We start from the raw sequence: 20,664 nt of genomic DNA, 5'->3' as shown, positions 1-20,664 counted from the left end.
TATCAATGAGCATTTCCTCTTCTTCAACTTCAAATAAATGGATTCATGCAGTGCATATTCTTCAGTGTCTGGCTTCTTATGCTCAAATTTTTCTCGTGAGATACATTCATGCTTTTGGAATACAGTAATGGTTTCTTTTTTTCCACTGTTGTATGGTATTTTATCAAGTTGTATGTATAGCAGTCAAATTAGGTATGCTCAAATACAACTCAGTAATTCTATTGTCAACGAAATGAAAAGTAAATCAGTATAAAGGATCATGTACGTAGATACTAAACCCACTGTTATGAGTGGTAGTAGGGCAGTGGACGCCATCTGCTTCTCCCCATCTTTGGAGCAGTGGGCAGGTAATTGTGAATATAAACTATGAAGGTATTCACAACAGTTAAAAGCAATTAACTAACAATTCTTCAAACCAAGACTAAAGTAAATATATGTTACTAAAGGGAAAAATGACGTGGAGAGTAAAATATATAATTACCAAAATAAAAAGTGCAAATGCATACAAAGAAAAGAGTGATGCCCATTTTCAAGAACACAGACTAACAAATAATGCATTAAACACATTAGAATGGCTGTCTGTGGCAAGTGGATTGGGGTGGGGGAGAAAACAAAGGAAACGAGAGACAAACTTTGAAAGAATAAATGATAATATTTCAGGCACTGAAGCTATATGATTAATTCATTACTCCAAACCTGGGGTCCAACAAAAGAAAAAAAAATCTAATCTCTCCAAAATATTTGTTTCTTAAATATATCTTACTATAGCTACTGCCATAGTCCAAGTCGCACTTGTGTCTTAAATGGACCACTGAAACACTTTTCTGTTTCATGCTTTCACTCTTTCACCCCTGTGGTCCTTTCTTCACCCAGCAATCACAGTAAGTTCTTTGAAACTTGAATCCTGTCAGATCCCTTTCCCTTCCTTGTTTAAAATAGCTGATAGAATTTCCTATTAGACTACTTCAGTCAAACAATTGAGTTGATTGGTATATGTTGTCACAAGAGCGATCAAACACCATGGGAGAAATATTGGGCATCTCCATAGGAAGATATTAGAAGGGACTGGTTATAAAATTGGGACTTATGTTGAGTGATTTTAGGTAAGGCTCATGGAAGCAAGACTTTGCTTTGGACTGGGTACTGACAAAAATGGGACAATTTTTATCATTCATTATCTCAATAATTTGCACTAGTTGGCAGAAGAAATTTAGAAAAGTTAAAGCTATATCAAATTCTTTACCAAAAAGAATGAGCAGACACTCATGTTAGTCAAGCGACAAGATGCTTGGTTATATTTGTGGTTTGCAGTGTGTTATTGGTTTTGTCTATGAAATGGTCTTTTGTCTCATGCCATCACAGTCACAGAGTGACATTATCTGAACTTGGTAGTAAAATTTTTGTGTTTAGTAGGAGAAAACTGTAACCTAGTTTTTTAATGCCGGGACAAACAGCTCAAAGGTTTCTTTTCTTTTTTTTTTTTTTCACTTTATTTTTTTAATCAAGGCAGATGAAGTCAGGTTTCAGGACATTAATTCATGATATCTAGATCTTTACCATTGCCAACATTGTTCAGGAAGGTATTGAGAGAATATGGTGTACAGTTGGATACAATTTGGCCCTCTTTGATCTTTTTGTTGCAGACTGAATATTTGAGTTACCTGTTGTGTAAATGGCTGCAGAATAACACATAAGATTCAGGATACATGGACCAACTGTAACACAAACAATTGTCGAAAACAAAGTGGCCATCATTCTTTGTAATTGATTCTGATTCCAGGGTCTTACACAACCAAACCCAGGCAATGAAAACATGTCACAAAATGCAGCTGGGACTTTTTTAGTTACAGAATTGTAGAAACTATGTATATAGAAAAACACAATTTAATAACGATAAAAAAAAAGAATTAGTTAACAGCAAAGACACAAAAATGAGTATAAAATATATAGCTGAATCACAATAATGGCAGAGCACAGGAGCAATGGAAGGAAGCAATGATATCTTAATCTGAGTGATGAACAAGATAATAGGGCTCTAGAGATACATTATATCTTGAATGGTCCAATGTTCTTTTTTTTTTTTTTTTTTTTGCCACACCAAGTAGCGTCTGGGATCTTAGTTCCCCCTCCAGGGATAGAACATATGCCCCCTGCAGTGGAAGCATGGAGTCTTAACCACTCGACTGCCAGGGAAGTCTCTTGAATGGTCCAATGTTCTTTATGATGCCTACTGAGTTTTCTGCTCTTCATCCTTTTCTGTGTCTCTTCACTCTGGACTTCCAGTACTGCAGACAGCCTGAATAATCACTGGTACACCTCCAGTACTGAGAAGAGACTGTGTAAGAGTGATCACTAAATATTGAAAAAAGAATGAAAAGAGTGTATCTTTCTTGCTGAAAGAACCTAAAACACAACCTGCATCATGATTCACATTCACATATAATTTTCTCAGATACATTTCTCCATCTCCAAGGATAAAATCTTTGCGTAGACTGTGGGAAATGAAGTTGAACAACTGCAATTGCATCTTCATGGAGCTGCCTTTTAATGTGTACTATATCGTATTGTTTTTCCATGATGCACATGTAAGCTCCTCATTGAAAATAGCCATTACCCTTTCCAGGTATCAGCAGTCATACCTTCAGGCTACATTCTTTATTTGCAGCATGTCTATGTTTTGTTAAATTTAAAAGTTACTTCACCAAAGACTTGATATTTATCTTCTACCCAGGTTTTCAAAGAGCCTCAGTTCACAGTGAAAAGCTTAGGTCACCCAAAGGTAAGAGAAACTGAATAAATAAACACACACACAAGTGTAAACACAAAATCATGCACCCTGCATAAATCATAATTATTCACTTAGTCTTTATAATTGAAATGAAGTAGGACTAGAAATACTGTACAATACCCAATTTTAGAATAATTGTCAGCAGTGTGATTGCTTGTCCCTAAGATCCGTAATCACAAAATGTCTGAGATAAAATGGATAAGAGACATTATGTGGTACCACCCTCTCATTTTCCAGCTGAAAAAAAATAGGTTTCAAAATCAAGTGACCTGATGTCATATTCTAAGTATTTATCTTGATGTGATTACCACTGCCCTGCCTGTGTTGTCTTACTATATTATATTTTTCCCTCTCTCCTTCCTACCATGAAAATACTGTCGTCTGCCTACATTAAGTGACTTGACCAGGCTATGTTTATTGTTGAGGCTTGATACCACCATCCAGGCTCAGCGTCACACAGCTCTCTGTGCATGAGACCTCTACGAGTGGTTTTAATGATTAATCAATGTATGTACAGCTCTTTGAAAAATATCTGAAAATGAGTAAACATTTAGTAAATTTTAGGTGCCATAATTATGCCTAACTAGGCTGTGAGATTTCTATACCCTTACAACATATACTGTGTCCCTTCTATGAGCTGGCATTCCAATTTCTGGAGAAATAAATGGATTATTCATTGCCCATTCTGATGCAACTTTCAGTCTCCTGGAAGTGTGAGATGACAAACTGGTAAATTCTAATTTGCATAATAAGTTTTATGAAATGAATATTAGCAGGACTTATAAGAATACAGAGGAAAAGTGAGTGCTTAGAGAATGAGCTGTTATATCAAATCTTGTTAGCTCTTTTTTTCCCCAGATATATAGAATTATTTTTATTGCATTACGTTAGGTAGTTCAACTATGTGAAGAGGATGTGTATGGGTGGTGAGTAGCCAAAGGAATTAGGTCAGTTGTTGTTATTGATATCTATTCTTACTATTTCCTTTTCTCTGTTTGCTTTACATTTATTTTGCTCATTTTCTAGTTTCTTGGGATAGAAACTTAGATTAAGACCTTTTCTCTTTTATAATGCAAGCATTTATTGCTATAAATATCCCTCTCAGCTTCATTCTACATATGTTAATTTATTTTTATTATTATTAAGTTCTCTGTATTTTTTATTTTGAGACTTCCTTTTCGATTTATGGATATATTAGAATTGTGTTGCCAAACGCCCAACTGTTTGTAGAACTGCCTGATGTATTTCTATTACCGATTTCTAGTTTAATTATTTTATGATCAGTGAGCATAATCTGTATGATTGCAATTCTTTGAAACTTGTTGAGTTTTGCTTTATATCCAAGGTGTCATCTATCTTGATAAATGCTCCATAAATGTTTGAAAAAAAAGATGCACTCTTCTATTGTTGAATGGAGTGTTCTATGTATGTCAATTAGATTTTTTGGATGGTTATTTAATTCAGTTCTATATCCTTGATAACTTTCCACCTATTATTTCTACAAATTAATGAAAATGAAATGTTGACATGCCAAAGTAGAAATGTAGATATGTCAAATTCTCTTCCTATCTCTATCAGATTTTGATTTATACATGCTGTGGCTCTGTTGTTTAGTGTCTAAACATTTAAAATTGTCACGCCTTCTTGGTAGACTGATCCTTTTATTACTATGTAATGTCTCCTTTTGTCTTTAGTAATTTTTTTTACCCTGAAGCCTACTTTATCTAATAATAAATGCTTTTTTAAGGTAATATTTACATGGCATATCTCTTTTCATTCTTTTACTTTCAACCTACCTGTTTCATTATATTTTAAGAGTTTCCCACAGAGAGCATACTGTTGGGTTATTTTTTTCCACACTGCCAATTGTCAACCTTTGTGTTTTCATAGGTGTAAACCATTTGCATTTTAGATAATTATTGTTCCATTAGATAATTATTCATAAACATTTAGATAATTATTAATTGTGACCTTTTCTCCGTTTGCTTTCTCTGATTCAAAATCCTCCTTTTTCTTACTTTCTTGTGGTTTACTCAAACATTTTTATAGGATTCTATCTTCATTTATTTATAGTGTATTTGAGTATATTGCTTATTATAAATTTTTTTTTAGTTTACTCTAGTTATTACAATATACATAAACAAGTAACTCTTTGAAAAGAAGCATAGAAAATGTACTTCCACTGAGGGATTTTTATTCTCCTCATCTTTTAAATAAAATTGTCTTTGATGTTTCTACTACATGCATTGAATACATCAGATAGTATTCTGATGTATTTTGATGTGCTTAATTATGATGTGTTTTCATATAGATTTTGTTAGGTTTATCCTACTTGGAATTCACTGAACTTCTAGAATCTGTAGGTTTATTTCTTTTATAAAATTCCAGAAGTTTTCTAGTTTACTATTTATTCAAATACATTTTTAACAACACTTTCTCTTCTCTACATCTAGGACTCTAATTATATGAATGTTATTTTTGTTATTGTCACCCAGGTCCCTGGGACTCTGTTGTTCTTTTTTGTAATCTATTTCTCTCTGCTTTCCAGATGGAGTAAATTCTACTGACCTATCTTCAAGTTCACTGATTTTATCTCTGTCAACTCAACTCTATTATGGAGCCCATCTAGCAAGATATATTTTACCTGTTGCAAGAGTGTCTATAATTGCTAGGGAAGCATTTTACTTTAAAATCTTTGTCAGATAATTTCAACATCTAAGTCATCTCAGTATTAGTTTCTCTTGACTTATTCTCTCAGTCAGAGTGTGATTGAACTGGTTCTTTTATGATGAGTGATTGATAATTGTATCCTGGATATTTGGGGTATCAGACTAAAATTCTGGTATTTTATTTAGCAGGCAGTTACTCTGTTTAATTGTAGTGCACAGGTCCTGGTGAAGGTAGATGCTCAGCTTTCTATTGTGTTCTGTTGATACTACCCCAACAAAAGTGGAGCTCTGTCTCACACTACTCTGTTACAGTCAGGTGGGCATACAAGCAGCTCCCAGCTGGGCACTACCAGAATGGGAGGGTAAACCAGAGTGATGACTAGTCCTTGTTCACACTGCCTTATTCAGTCTTGATGCTGATGAAGGAGTGTGAATGTTCAGTTTCCCACTAAGTCCCACTGAAACTAGGTGCCAGGGGAATTTGGAGTGCTGAAAAGCCCCAACTCATACTGCCTTGTTCAGACCCTGGACTCTGCTGAAACACTCTGGCAGGGGAATCAAAGCACTGCCTGTTTCCACTAAGCAAAGGATGGAAGATTAGCTTCCTGCTTGCTAGATGAGCACCACCACCAGGTGAGAGTTTGGAGCATGATTCCCTGCTTCTGCAAGGTGAGGGAATGGGCTGGAAGACCAGCTGCTCAGTCCTGCTAAAACCTCAAAGGTAAAAGTGCACATTTTCTGCTGATGTTTGGCTGGAATAGAGCAGGTATTTCCAAATTGCTTCCTGTTGGTAGTCGACTGTTTTCCTCCATTTGGCTAGAGAAATGAGGCTTTTCCTAGAGCTATTTTCATCTGTGCCTATTGGCAGGTCCAGATTGGAGGCTTCTGGAACTCCCTTTTCCAGAAGGGAAATGTGAGACAACTAGCTATTAGACTCATCACCATTTCATTCCTCACATTCTAAGGTCCTTAGGCAGTCTGCTCCCTTCTTTCAAACTTTTAAAGTTTCTGTACACTGGTTTGTTATATTATTTCCAGGGTTTTTTAGTAGTAAAAGGAAGGTTTGGGGAGGAATAGGGCTACTTTATATTCACCAAATCTTCAGATTAAATGTCAGATAATTTTCCAGGATAATTGAATAAAACATTGAGGATTTACTCTTACATACAAGGGATAGCAACCTCTGTGAATACTGTTCTCCGTCATTAACTTTATACCTTGATTCAGTCTCTTAAATGTTCTGAATTTTGTCTCCTCATGAAATGGAATAGATGATTTGAATTGAATAGTCGTGAAACAACACACTGAACACAAATATCAATATATACATTGACCTACTTCTCTCATTCTTGTTCTTGCTCCCATCACTTTTCCTCTCTAATCCTATATATAACTGATTCCTATTTCTAAAAGCAACCTGTCCTCTTCCCTCTAGCCCTATATACTTAGAACATACTTTCTATAGAGAAAATGTCTCCTGGGACTCTATTGCTGTCTTACGTGTTTGGTATTCCAAGAAAACCAAGGACAGTGCTCTGAATAGATGAAATATCTTTTGGCCTGTGTCATAGAACTTGTGATAAAACAGCTTGAAACCATACACCACAAAAATTTCACCCGAAAACTCATTTTTGTTGGATAAGGCATTGTCTTATCTGGGAGATGTCTCACTTGACATCCAATCAGTGCCCATTAATGAATTAATGTTTTATTTGTGTTACTTGACACGTTAAAATAAAAAGAAGGGGTCATATGGAAATAAGACATAGATTGTGATGGAATAAAGAAAATTCTGGACTATGGCTGTAGGCAGTGAATGTGATATAAGATGGTAGTAGACATAAGATAATCTATTAGTACTCCTCTGAAAGAGTTCGGGCTGGGGTAAATGAAGGTATAGGCTGCTCTGACCTAGGAGAGGTGTGAATAGGATAGAACCATGGGAATTTAAAAAACATTGTTATAGAATTTTCACAGATTTGAAGGTATGCAAGAAAATAACTTATTTTGAAATTACTTTTGGTGACTAGTTTGTGTTCTTTTTACCTGAACATGTTCTGAGACTGAGCCATATGTAACGTTTTTGATTCAGGGCATCCAGAGAATCCCTGAAGTAAGGCCTTAGATAATAAAGTTTGTCATTTTGCAGGCAGGACTTTTTGTTAAATAAGATCCCAAAGTCTTTGAGATAATTTAAGCAAAGATGTTAAGAGGAGAAATACTGGTGAAGCAGATGAGGCACAATATAGTGTCAGATGATTTATACATAACTCATGATAATTATCTCAAATTTCATCTAAGTTAAGGCAGCCTAAATCCATGTCATTGTGATACAAAGTCAGACAATGAATAAGACTGTGGCAATTTTCTGAACTTCAGTGGCCTAAAACTATTTCAATGATATGGAATTAAGAATAAAATTCTAGGTCCAATATAATTCATATTCAACCAAACAGGAATTTTGTTTGTTTATTTAAAATGATTTCAATATTTAACTTATAAAGTACTAATCTAATATTCCTTCCCTTAGGGTTTTTGTACTCTGACATATCAACTGATCTTCTTTTGTTATTGTTTATAGTTACACTTCTTTAAAAAATGATTGAACCATGCATTCTGTTAGTTCCCTAAATTAGCTATTTCTCAAATACATCTGTACATGTAAATGTAATCTATACATGGCATGGAATGATAAAATAATGACTTAATATTAACTTTATATTTTAATTTAACACAGGAAAAGTTAATTTATATATCAGTGTTATGCCAACAAGATCAAATGGACTTAGAAAAGCATTTTTTTTTAATTTTTCCTGATTTCAAGATTACTATTTTAGAATAAAACTAATGATATTGCATTAATAATATCTCATTTGTCCCAGACAATCATTTCACCAATCCTGTCAACACTTTTTAAAATCCCTTACATTCATTTTTAGGTTTGGATAATACAAATTCATCTCTTGCTGCTATGAAATATGTATAGTCCTTTCAAATAATGCCATCCACAATTGATATAATATAAATAAGTTTTTATACACAAAGATGCATAAATGCAACTATTATGAACAGCTTTTGTCTTCATTTAAGTATAATTTTATGCGTATACTTGCATGTGTGTATGTGTGTGTGTGTGTGTGTGTGTGTGTGTGTGTGTGTGAGAGAGAGAGAGAGAGAGAGAGAGAGAAAGAGAGAGAGAGAGAGATAATCCACATATGGGTTCAATATTTAATGTCTTCTTTTATGCTATTGCTATCAATCAGATCATCCCTAATATATACAGAGAAGTTGTTTATCTCCAAAGTAGCAATTACAGTACTGCACTGATGGCACATCCATTCATATTCACTTCCTTTCTTACTCAATATATTCATTCCTTTTTCTCCACCTCCCAGCACAGTGCTTCCTCATCAAATTCTAAGTGTTATCTAGTGAGTCTCTTTTCTGTTCTTATTTGACAAACATCAATTCTGAATCACTACCCTTGTTTGTGTCAGTTCTTTTCATATCCCCCATGTTGGGGATGCCAGTGAAGAGACAAATTTATGTTATGAAAACTGGGCACGTTTGTGTTTTGTGTCAGCTTGGCTGGGCATTCTCACCTCTGGTTACTGTCTCCTTTGTCATTGAAATATCTGTTGTATTGACTTACAGTACCCTAAGTCTTCATCAGGAAGGAAGCTGTTTTTGAATATGTTCTAAAGCCTACAGAGTAATCCAATTGAAAAAATGATTGGGAATCATTAAATTGTCTCTAACATTTACAGGGCTGTGACGACTTTATTAGCTTTGTCACATAAACATTAATGCTTTCTCCTTCAAACTAACTGTGGTTTGCAAAATCTCACTCTGACTGTCATTAAAGACATCTCTGTTTCATTGAAAATTCTCACTGCACTGGTTCCCAGGTGCTTTCAAATTTCTGACTAAAATGTGTGCTTTCCTTATGATTAGACTATAGGGCAGACCTAAACTTATTTTTTATATGTTCAATCACCTCGCTACTTCCATTTAGATTTAGAAATCTGACACCAGAGCTGATCAGAAAACCCTTAAATCCACAAATACATATATTTCATAAGAATAGTTTTTTAATAAATAAGTTTAATAGGTTTCCTTTATTCCTTTGAATACTAGCACTGTCCAAATTAAACTAAGAACAAAATTTAATTGATTATTCATCCAGAGAGAACTTCTGGTTCCTTAAAAAGTACCTCAAGAGGACAATTATTTGGATGGAATAGGACTAAGGTGTAGGCCTCGACTTTTCAGGCCCAGAAAGATTTTCTACTCTTCATAGATGTGATTGTTTTTAAGAGAACCTAGCTCACACTAACCAAACAGAAATGGCTGATGTAAAATCCAGAGGTTCAATTTCTCATATCATTAAAATAATACAACTGGAAGACTAACAAATGTGCATGTTGGAGATCAGTGCAAGACCTTCCAGTGAGAAAATTCTATTGAAAAGAAACTTCTAATCAATACATTATGTGTTAAGCACACTATCATAGCAAGGAGAAAACCTTAAAGATGCTAAAGGTCAGTGTCATCAAGTCATTTATAATTCATCTGTCTTTTCTGTAGGAGTATTTCTACGCAGCAGAATGCATGACTGCTTCAACTTATATGAAATGTTTCCTCTTAACATCTTAGGTACACTGACATATCCTTGCTGGATGGAATACCTTTTCTAAGATGTTATGACAAGTCTTCCTCTTTTGCCCAATGTCTTTCTGAGGACAGAGTCTTATTCAATTAATTTGGGTAATCTTCTTAAGTAATTTTAGCTTAAAAAGTTAATTGGGCAATACTCTTTTAAAAATTAGTTCAAGTTTACTTGATTAAGTTTCCTTAGCTACACCCTACCGAACAGGATAGTCATAATGTTTATCGTCCAAACTGAGACCCATGTTTGAATCCTGTTTTGCTGAGACTACAACTGTAACTGGATTTTGTCAAACAAACTGGTGTATAATATTACCCTACTTGTAGGTAGTCTATACTTTTTCAGATCACTAATCTCATCTGTGGAATTTAGTTGTTTCCTCTTTTTTGTTTGTTTGTTTTTTGTTTTTTTGTGTTTTTTTTTTTGTTTCCTCTTTTTACTTCAAAACTCTGGAATTAAATTTTTGTCATTCTTGACTTCTTAATGACTATTGTTCTTTCCTCTATATGGTTGCTTTAGACTCATTGCATACTGTTATGCATTTCTTTTTTTCTCACATCTTCATGATTTCAGTAGATTGCTGCAGACATTAGGATTGAAAAATAATAGTTGTTTGGTTACATATTATCCCTAACAGCCTTGTTAAGATGTCACATTTTCTCAATTTCATCTGAAAACTTCTTTTAGGGAAGCAAGGTTGGGACAATCTCAACACACATACTCCAAGTCACCCCAAAATGTATTTCCCTTGGTAGAGACAATTCTATGTGCTCATGTTATGATTAGCTGAGGCATTCTGGGTAATGCAATGTGTATCACCTGCAGGTCTAAAGTTTGATATCTCCCAAGAAACCACTTCTTTTCACCTCTCCTAGATGGATTCAAAGACACCAGTGGAGGATTCTGGTGCCATAGAAATTGGCAGAAGGATATAATTAAACTAACCTTGGCCCTGCCTTGCAGACTCTCTCTTGTCTAAGAAACAAACTTGTATAATGGAAAGCCACAGTGCGTTGGGGTCATTTTACTATAGCAGTTAATCTTCCTTGACTGATACAGGTGCCATTGAAAAGAAATTAATGAAAACTCGACAGAAAAGCCTATCTAAAATCATGGGATACACTGGTGAAATAACTACATACTTGTCAGTGCACATAAGGCCTTTCAATATTTTCTCCAAGCATACTTCACTGATAGTTTAAATCATTATTTAATGCATCTAACAAATATACATTGATTGCAATTTTTCTTTAGATTTTATTCATTGAATAATGTATATCAAGGTCTTACTAAATTGTCTTATCATCATACACCTGTTCAACTAATCTACATTCTCAATTTACCACTTTGCCATTAATTCTTCTAGTCTTTAATCCATTCTGCCCAGTGTTTCCTGGTCAATCTTCATAAGGCACCATTGTCCATGCATCCCCAATGACTTCCTCTTTATGACAATATAATGTTAAGCATTTTAACCTTTTATTTAAACTTTTGCTATCTTCTCTAAACTACCTAAAATGTCCAAATGACCAACTCCAATACTAATTGAACACCCACTATATTAAACCCTATGTTAGTCATGTATCATACTAACAAGTAATTTGTACTTCCTACTTCAATGATGAAGATAATAAGCTTGATAAGGAATGACTATGCTGCCCCAGATTGGATTGCTAGAAAGTGCCAGTGTGAAAACTATAATTCAAGCCATTTTTATTTTAACGTTTGCCTATATTCTGCTAGTACTTTTGCCTTACATCATGTTTATCTCAAAAAGGATGAGTGAAGATATATAAATGGTCATGGAAACTGAAACCATTCAAAACTATCTTAGTAACCAATAGGAAAGAATTATGATTATTTCATGAACTTTAAAAAATTTTCAAATACTGCAAGCTTTCTTACTGATGGTAATAGAGGTATAGAAAAATAAAAAACAAAGAACGCTATTATTTATTTAGTGTACAAATTAAAATATTAGAAACATTGAAAATTAAAGTTTTCTATTTTTTTATAAAAAAACCTACCAAGAGTAGTTTGAATAGTGCTTGTCTTCTTCTTTCCCTATAACATACAAAATGGAGTGAGCATCTTTTCTAATCTTTCTTAACATGGATCAATTTCTAACATGTTATCCTTTGTACTTTCAATATCGTAAAAATTTCCAAGAATTTCTTAAATGTGAAGATTTTTTTGCCAACACTTCCTCTGGGAGATTTTGATTCTTCTCCTCACAACAAATTTCCTCATTTATGTGGATAAAATTTGCCTTTATTAAGTTCTTCCTCTACAGTCAGTCTCTTGAGTGGTGGCAACGTCAACATGTATATAGTCAACTCTTTTTTCTATAACTCCACTTACTTCCTATTTGAATTCCACTTTGTTTTGTTTCTCTGTTGCATTTTCATTTTTGCTGGCCAATCTCTCTTTCAATTCTCCAGTTTTGTAAAATGCCATGTGGGTTTACAACTGGAAGACAGGGAGGCAACTGCATGCTTACCTGTCTGTGCCTGACCTGACTAACAGGTGTGCAGTGACCAATTACAGACAGCATTTAAAAGAAGTGGCATAATTGGTCACTGATCATGCTATATATCTGTTAATTATGTAGTCCTTTGTGGACTCAAGACCAAGTAGCAAAGTTTGTACTTTACACAATTATTTACAGTTAATATAGAAGCTGAAATTTGAGACATATTTTTGGGGGACTAGTGTTAGTTAACTAAACCATGACGACTCAAATTCATACATATTCATAAATTATTCTCAAACAGTCAATTCCAATATTTATGGAAATTATTTTTTCTCTTATATATAATTTCTTTAAATCTTTACCTGTTCTTGTGGCCCCCTTCCCTTCTTGATTTTTACCTAAGGATTAAGGCGGGGAATAGTCCATCGTCAGCACATTTATATTTGTTGTTTTCCTCCTTCTTCTTACTCTTCTTTTTATGTAGATTCTCTTAAGCTCTAGGGCAGGAGTCCCTAAAATACGTACCCCCAAGGGGCAAGCAAGGAATACAGTTGAGTATTGCAGAAAAGGGACTTATGGTTAACTGAAGGACTCATGCTCCTTGTGATAGACTATCTACTGGCTCCAGAAAAATCTCAGAGATTCTTGAATCTCTGGTCATGCCAGAAAGAGAACTCAATCCTCCCAGATATTTGGAATTTTTTCCAGTAGAAAGCAGAAAATTTTATTTTATAAAAATTGCCTTGTATGGCAGTTCCTCAAACAATTAAAAACAGAATTATCACATGATCCAGCAATTCCAGTTCTGAGTATATACTTAAAATTTTTAAAACATAGACTCAAACAGTTATACACCAATATTCATAGCAGCATTATCCACAATAGACAAAAAGGTGAACACAACACAAGTATCCATTGACAGATGGATGGACAGATACATACAATAGAATACTATTCAGCTTTAAAAAGGAAGGAAATTCTGACACATGCTATAAAATGAATGAATCCTGAAGACATTAAGCTAAATGAAATAAGCCAGTCACAAAAGGATAAATACTATATGATTTCACTCATATGAGGTTCTTAGATAGTTAAATTCACTGAAACAGTAAATGGAATAATGATTACTAGGGGCTGGAGGGAGGAGAGAAGGCAGAGTTATTATTTAATGGGTACAGAGTTTTAGTTTGCAAGTTTTGCAAACACCTAATGCCACTGAATTATATATTTTAAAATCATTCAGATATGCTATGGATATATAAAAAACATGCCTTACTTTAAAACTTGGTAATTCATTCATGAAAAAAAAAAACGTGTAGGAAGAGTTGAATCCAAGTGTTTTAAGGGACTAATGCTGATGAAACATAACAGTGGGCTCCATAAGAAAAGACTAAATAATTGAATATATTACTGATAGGAGAGAGCTTCTGTTTTGACTTGTTGAAGGGAAACACATTCTCTTAACATTTACATATCTGATGATTATATGACTTTCACACAGGCTAGCTTCTGCTTCAAGTAATTTTTAAATTATTTTTCCTCTTCCATTACTTACATAATTCAGATCCTAGTTCTGTAGGACATTTTCAGGTGATTTCTAGTTTTGCAAAATCATGTAAAAACTTTCTAGGCCTTTCTACATGGTTATAGCTAGAAATATTAGTCATGGAACTGATTGCAACCCCATGGAAATATTCATCTAATCCCAAATAAAATATATCCCTCCTTAGCAGAGCCTCCTTAGCAGATTTTTAAAATGCTCATGGCCACCGTAAGATGAAGATGACCCATCATGAGGGAAAGTGAGACAAAAGAGAGGTCTTAGTGCAAAGAGTTAACCAGTTAAAAACAAGAGCATTCTGGGTTGAAAAATAAACAAATTGTAATTCTGAGGGAGCAGTATACAACCAAAGAAAAAAGGAAAGAGTAAAGAAGACACTACAGAAAAGGGTAAAATGTGGTTTAATTAGCAGTGCTGATGATATATATTAAACAGTTTTACTTGGGTAGTAAGATATAGACATTGGTATAACCTAGGAAGAAAGATAATGAGAATTATAACTCCATAAGATCCCTGGGTAAGGAAATTTTTAAATTTGAAAGAGGGGTAGGGAGAAGAAATAGAGTTTTGTACACAGAAAAATAATTATTTAACAGAGCTTTCTCAATAAAACAGGGGGAAGAGATTCTGAAATAGAAGGCCAGTGCAATGAAGCAATGGTAATAGGACAGGGAATGTATGAACTTGGCTGAGTACTTGGCAGAGAGGGAACACCAGATTTATGCACTAATGGTGCAAGATATAACAAGGAGGTACTCAGAAGAGGAAGAGATGAGTAAAATCAAGAAGACTTACTTGCCAGCTACATTTGCCATCTGTTAACATGACAGTGCGTCATAATGCAAAATTGTTCATAAACACTAATTAATCAACTTTAAAAAAATACAACCTGTGACATCTGATGAAACACAGATAATTGAACACTTGTCAATTTACAGATTAAGCAGAATTCATTGACAGCCTGAGTATTCAAACTGTCAACAAAATTGTGTGTCCTGTGAAAGAGAAATGTTATTCTGAATACTGTTTTTTAAAATAATGTCTTTAAATGTTTTAATTGACAAATATTTTATGGTTATGTTCAAGATACTAACTAAGACTGAAGTTCTTAGAGAAAAGGTAAAATGTTGATGAATATGATACTAAGATTTGGGGATACCTTATATTATGCACTGTCTCTCATTAATAGAAAATTGTGCAAATGTTCATAGAATCATAATAGAAAATTTAGAGGAAAATAAATTTTGAGCAAGAATGTATACTGTAATTATCATCATTGAGTTGGTAGTTGATTAAGTATGTTTTCCTATTATTTCTTAGGATATGGTAGATTTTGCCATGGAAAGAGCAAGAGTATTTTGGATTGTAGAAGTGGAGGGTATTTTCAGAGGCAATCATGACAGTAAAATCAAAATTCAGTTGTTTCCCTGGTGGCACAGTGGTTAAGAATCCACCTGCCAATGCAGGGGGCTAGATTCAAGCCCTTGTCCACGAAGATCCCACATGCCGCGGAGCAACTAAGCCCGTGCGCCACAACTACTGAGCCTGTGCTCTATAGCCAGCCAGCCACAACTACTGAAGCCCACATGCCACAACTACTGAAGCCCGTGCGCCTAGAGCCCGTGCTCCACAACAAGAGAAGACACCACAATGAGAAGCCCGCGCACTGCAATGAAGAGTAGCCCCCACTCGCTGCAACTAGAGAAAACCCACATGCAGCAATGAAGACCCAATGCAGCCAAAAATAAATAAATAAATTAAAAATTTAAATCAAAATTCGGAGACCTCATGGGTACAATTTATTTCTGCTCTAGCAGGATTGATTATTTTCCTCAAGGTGGATGACATGAAGACAATACTGGTGAAAAAAAAAACTAAAATATAAACATCTCACTGCTACCATGGAGATAAGAGACAGCCCCACTTCTAGGCACTTCCATTTTTTTTTTTTACTTGATCTTGTCACACACTTTTATTTCTATCATTAGATCCTTAAAGTTCTATCTTTTTAAACTTCATAACAGTTGGACAGATGAGATGATCCAGGCTTTTGTTCCTTCAAAAAGCAGACAATATCATGGTTAAGATATTATAAATGAGTAGTTACTGAATCTATTTAGTTGAGAGTCAAGTTGTTTACAGTCCATTCTCATGGAAAAAAATACGGATCATTTGAGATTATAACTGAAGTTGTATATTTTCATGATTTAGGCATAATGATGTTTTACTGATGATCTTCTATGTTGTTTGGTTGAGACTCTTACATGTTAGATGGTAGAAGGTGCATGTATACATTATTTTAGCATGCCTAAGCCAAAAAATAATCATTAAATATTTTTGGATACTACTTCTGATTTAGTTCATAAGGATCATTGTAGTAAAACTGAACTTGAACATTATTACTAAGAATACAAGGATATAAAAAATATCTTCCCCTTTATTATAAAAATTTTACAGACACAGTTTGCAGAGATTACTTTTAAATTTTAGTTATTAATTAGGATTAAAAAATAAATGAGCATAAAAATAGTTGGCTACTGTAAGGACAATCCTTTTAACTATAGTCACCCTTTAGGTTAAATATCAGATTTGAAATACAGCCTTTAAAGAACTGTGACAAACTAGGCCTTCATATTTTACTTTTCTTAGTAAAATAATTTGAGTATAGACTATATACTTGTACGTGAAGATGTCTCAAAAAAGTCGGAGCTTGTGAGAATCTGCCTAGACATTTAGGCATTAATCACTTTGCAATCCTTTTGTAACACAAAATTTGATTGACTATTATTACCAAAAATTGTTCCATGTGCTTCCAGATGAGTGTGATCTAGTATGTCAGGTAGTGATTTAAATCATTTCTCTTGAATTTAGAAATTAATGGTTTCTTATCAATAGATTCATAATGATATCACAAGATCATACAACAATATGACAGTACTTAGTATTAGAAGCTCTTTGTTAAAAGAATTGAACCCTTAGGTTATTGTTGATTTTACATCATTGGCATTTGTTCTCTGGAAAGATAGTCATAAAAGGTATGTTCTAAATTAGTAAAGAAATGACAATCTGAAAGTGCAAGCAAGACACAGTAAACTTTTGAAGAAAAGTAAATAGTGTATGATGCATAAAGTTTTTCTTTCTCTTTCTTTCTATTTCTTTTCTTTTTCTTTCATCATTTTTCTCTATTTCCTTTCATTATTTTTTTACCTAAGCATTGCTATTGCCTGAATTAACTAATGGGAACGTGTCTCTAGAAAAATGGTTGTATAACAGACAGGAGAATGATAGCGTTCAAGGAAAAAAAAATAAAAACCCAGATGTATATTTTCTCTATAGTGATATATGTTCAAAAGGAATTTCAAAATGTAATAACTAAAAATATTTGTAATGATACACATAAAGTTTTTTGGCCTTAAGGAATTTCAGAACTGATTTTTTCTTTTGCTACAGATTTGCTGACCAGTCATTACTGAGATCATCAGTTTTAACTAGTAAATTTATTTCATTCAAGTGAAAAATATATTTGCTAATTTATTCCTCATTATGTTTTTTTTTAACATAGGATAAAATATGAGATTTTATTTCTTGAAAGGTTTAATAAAACTATTTTTATAGAACACTTCACTTTTAATCTACTGAAAACCTCAATTCAATAATATTCATTGAACATCCTATATATATTAGCCACTGTATTTGACAATGAGAATATAATGTTGCACAAAAAAGAATACATTCCTGGACCACATGCAACAGGAAGGAGCCTAATGTAGATAGAGTCAATAGAGGAGATTTAATAAAGAAACAGAAAAATGAGCTGTGCTGGATATTGAAGAATTAAAATTTCTATGAATAGAGAATTAGAATGCTCTGTGGAAAATAAAAGGAAAAAATGGGAAAGAGTGAAGTCTTCAAGATGGCGACACAGGATGTTCCGGATTCAGTCCCCCTCAAAGAAGACCAGCGATCAACTATACATAAATAAGACACCATTATGAAAATCTCAGAACCTGAGGATGAGGTTGAAGCAACCTCATGGCCACAGAGACCTAGAAAGACAGCATTAGAAAGGTAAAGGAGTAACTACACTGACAGCATTGCCACCCCTGAAGCTAGGCCTGGGGTTTCTCTAGTGGGAAAAAGAGCCCATGGTGGGCAGCCAGCACCCTCCAGTTCCCAGGTACCCCACTTGGGTCTCCCTTCACAAGGATCATTGGGGAAATCTGCTAGGCTTGACCACTGAGGATCAGATAGAAACAGAGAAGCAGGTGCAGGGATTATAGCCACTAGCACTCAGATCTTGGCAAAGCACATTCCTCTGGAAAGCTGTTCCCTGGCTGAGATCCCAGCCAATGACTGTCCATCTGAATAACCAAGCCTGTGACTCGACCTGCCGGGGAAGCTAGGGGGCAGTTCCGCTTAGTTTAGTTTATCAACCAGAGAGCTGTACAGACTTTGGAGCCCATCCTATGGCATCACCCAGGGAGGGAAGCAAATTCAAAGCCCTACCTACTGCTGAATATAGTTTCCAGTGCTACTCAACCAGGAAGTCTAATCAGAGAATCCCCACAGCATTAGACCTCACCCTAAAGCAGGGAACCAAGCCAACAGTCCTGCCCAAATGTGACATGTAGCCTCAGGCCCCATATAACAAGGGGCACTTAACAGTGACCTTGGACAGTCTTGGAACCCACCCTACAGTATCACTCAGCTGCAGATCCCAGCCTTCAGTCTTGCTCAGGCAAGGAGCCCAGCCAGTGACCCAGTCCAGTCATAGCACATAGCCTACAGCCCCGCCTGATAAGGGAACCCAAGACATTGGCCCTGCCCAAGCACAGAGCACAGTCCCTGGCCCCAACCAAGATGTGGATGCAGCTGGAGGCCTCTCCAACAAAACAGCCCAGCTAGCACCCTTGTCCACAGGGAAGCACAATCAGCAGCCCACTTAATCATATAGCCCAGGCTTCAGCCCACCCAACTTAGGAGGAAGACTTTTAAGATTTGTATTTACCCTTGAAAAATAATCTTATGGATGTTGTGGTATAGATTTTGGGCAAGAGAGCTTCCATAGCAGTCTGTATTTTTAAAAAGCCTCTTTTTTCTTTTTTTTCTGTTAATTCTCAAACAATCCTGGTCAGGGGGTTAGTATCTCCTGGGGTGTTTACGTTTCAAAGATATGATGAGATTTACACCTTCCAGGAACAGAGAAAAAAATGCAAGTTTTCTCCCAGGAGGTTTGTGTTATATTTTTCTGTTATCACAAGTCTAAGTAAATTACTATTGATATGAAAATGTTCCTTTGTATCAGAAAATGAACTGTATAGGGAGCTTGTCCATCCCTTGCATTGTCAATCATCCCAACATCTTCTCCTTTTTTCTCCCCATTTTCCCAGGGATTCCACCTCTTAGCATCCTAATGAGTCTTTGTCACAAGAGCTCACATCTTAATCCATGGCAGCTTGCTCCCTCTGAGCTTTGCAAAATGACACTGAAGGTCTCCAGTTTATTATCCTGTTCTCCCACCTTGTCTGCCAACCCTGAAGCCAGCAGAGCACTGGACCCCAGCACATCCTTCTCTATCCTCAGCTCTTCCTCCAACTTTCTAACTGGAGCACCAGCTCTGGTTTGGCATTGGTGTCCAGCCGGCCTGCCCACAGTAGAGGCTGACCAATGCAGCAGCGATTCTTCTGCCTTCTTTGCCACAGTGTCTTAGATGCAGTTCCTCAAACAAGCACATCAGATCCGCCAGGTTTTCAGGTGTGTCCTCACACTCACATAGAGGTAGATGGCCAACTGAGGATTTCCCCTGTGGATGTCTCTTTCCCAAGGCCCATTTCTTAAGTCTCCTGGCTGGCTTGTCAATTGTTGGTTCACAAACTGGCCCCCATACACAGAGGGCAAGGAAAGACCCTGAAGAAAGAGGCTAACCACCCAAGATTGGTAGGTGACAGGTTTAATAATCAAGGGAGCTTACATACAAGGTTTGTCTTGGGTGGCCACAAGATGAGTAGAGTTCCACACCCACCTGCCAGAATCTAAAAGTTTATATACAGATCTTAACTGGGTTCAGTCACATGTACCATTAAGATAGTCTCAACAACACATTACTCCCTCAAGGCTGAGTCCTTGAAAGCAGCTGCTACTGTTGGAACGATGGGCAGAGTGTAATTACTAAGGATGGGGGTGGGGCACAGGGGGGTGGGGTGAGGAGCCTTTGATTGCCCACATCCAGCTCTTGGGTCAACAGGCTGTCATGTCCTCTTGACCACCTCCTCGGAAAGCATGTATACCTCAAAGGTTTAAGAATACTGTATATATTTATGAAGGTCAATTTAATTTAATGTAGAGAATAAGTTATAGATGCTAATCAGCTCTTTCATATAGGATAAAAATTTAGTTGAAATTTGTTGTTGTAATGGTTTTACAGTGAAAATGTTAAGCTAAGATAGGTGAGACATTATCCTCAGACTATAGTAGAGGCTGCATAAGATGAGAGTACCTGATAAG

The sequence above is a fragment of the Stenella coeruleoalba genome (genome assembly GCF_951394435.1).
Source record: "Stenella coeruleoalba genome assembly, chromosome: 4".
Classification (NCBI taxonomy): Eukaryota; Metazoa; Chordata; class Mammalia; order Artiodactyla; family Delphinidae; genus Stenella; species Stenella coeruleoalba.
The sequence above is the reverse complement of the archived record's forward strand: the minus strand, read 5'-3'. Positions refer to the sequence as shown.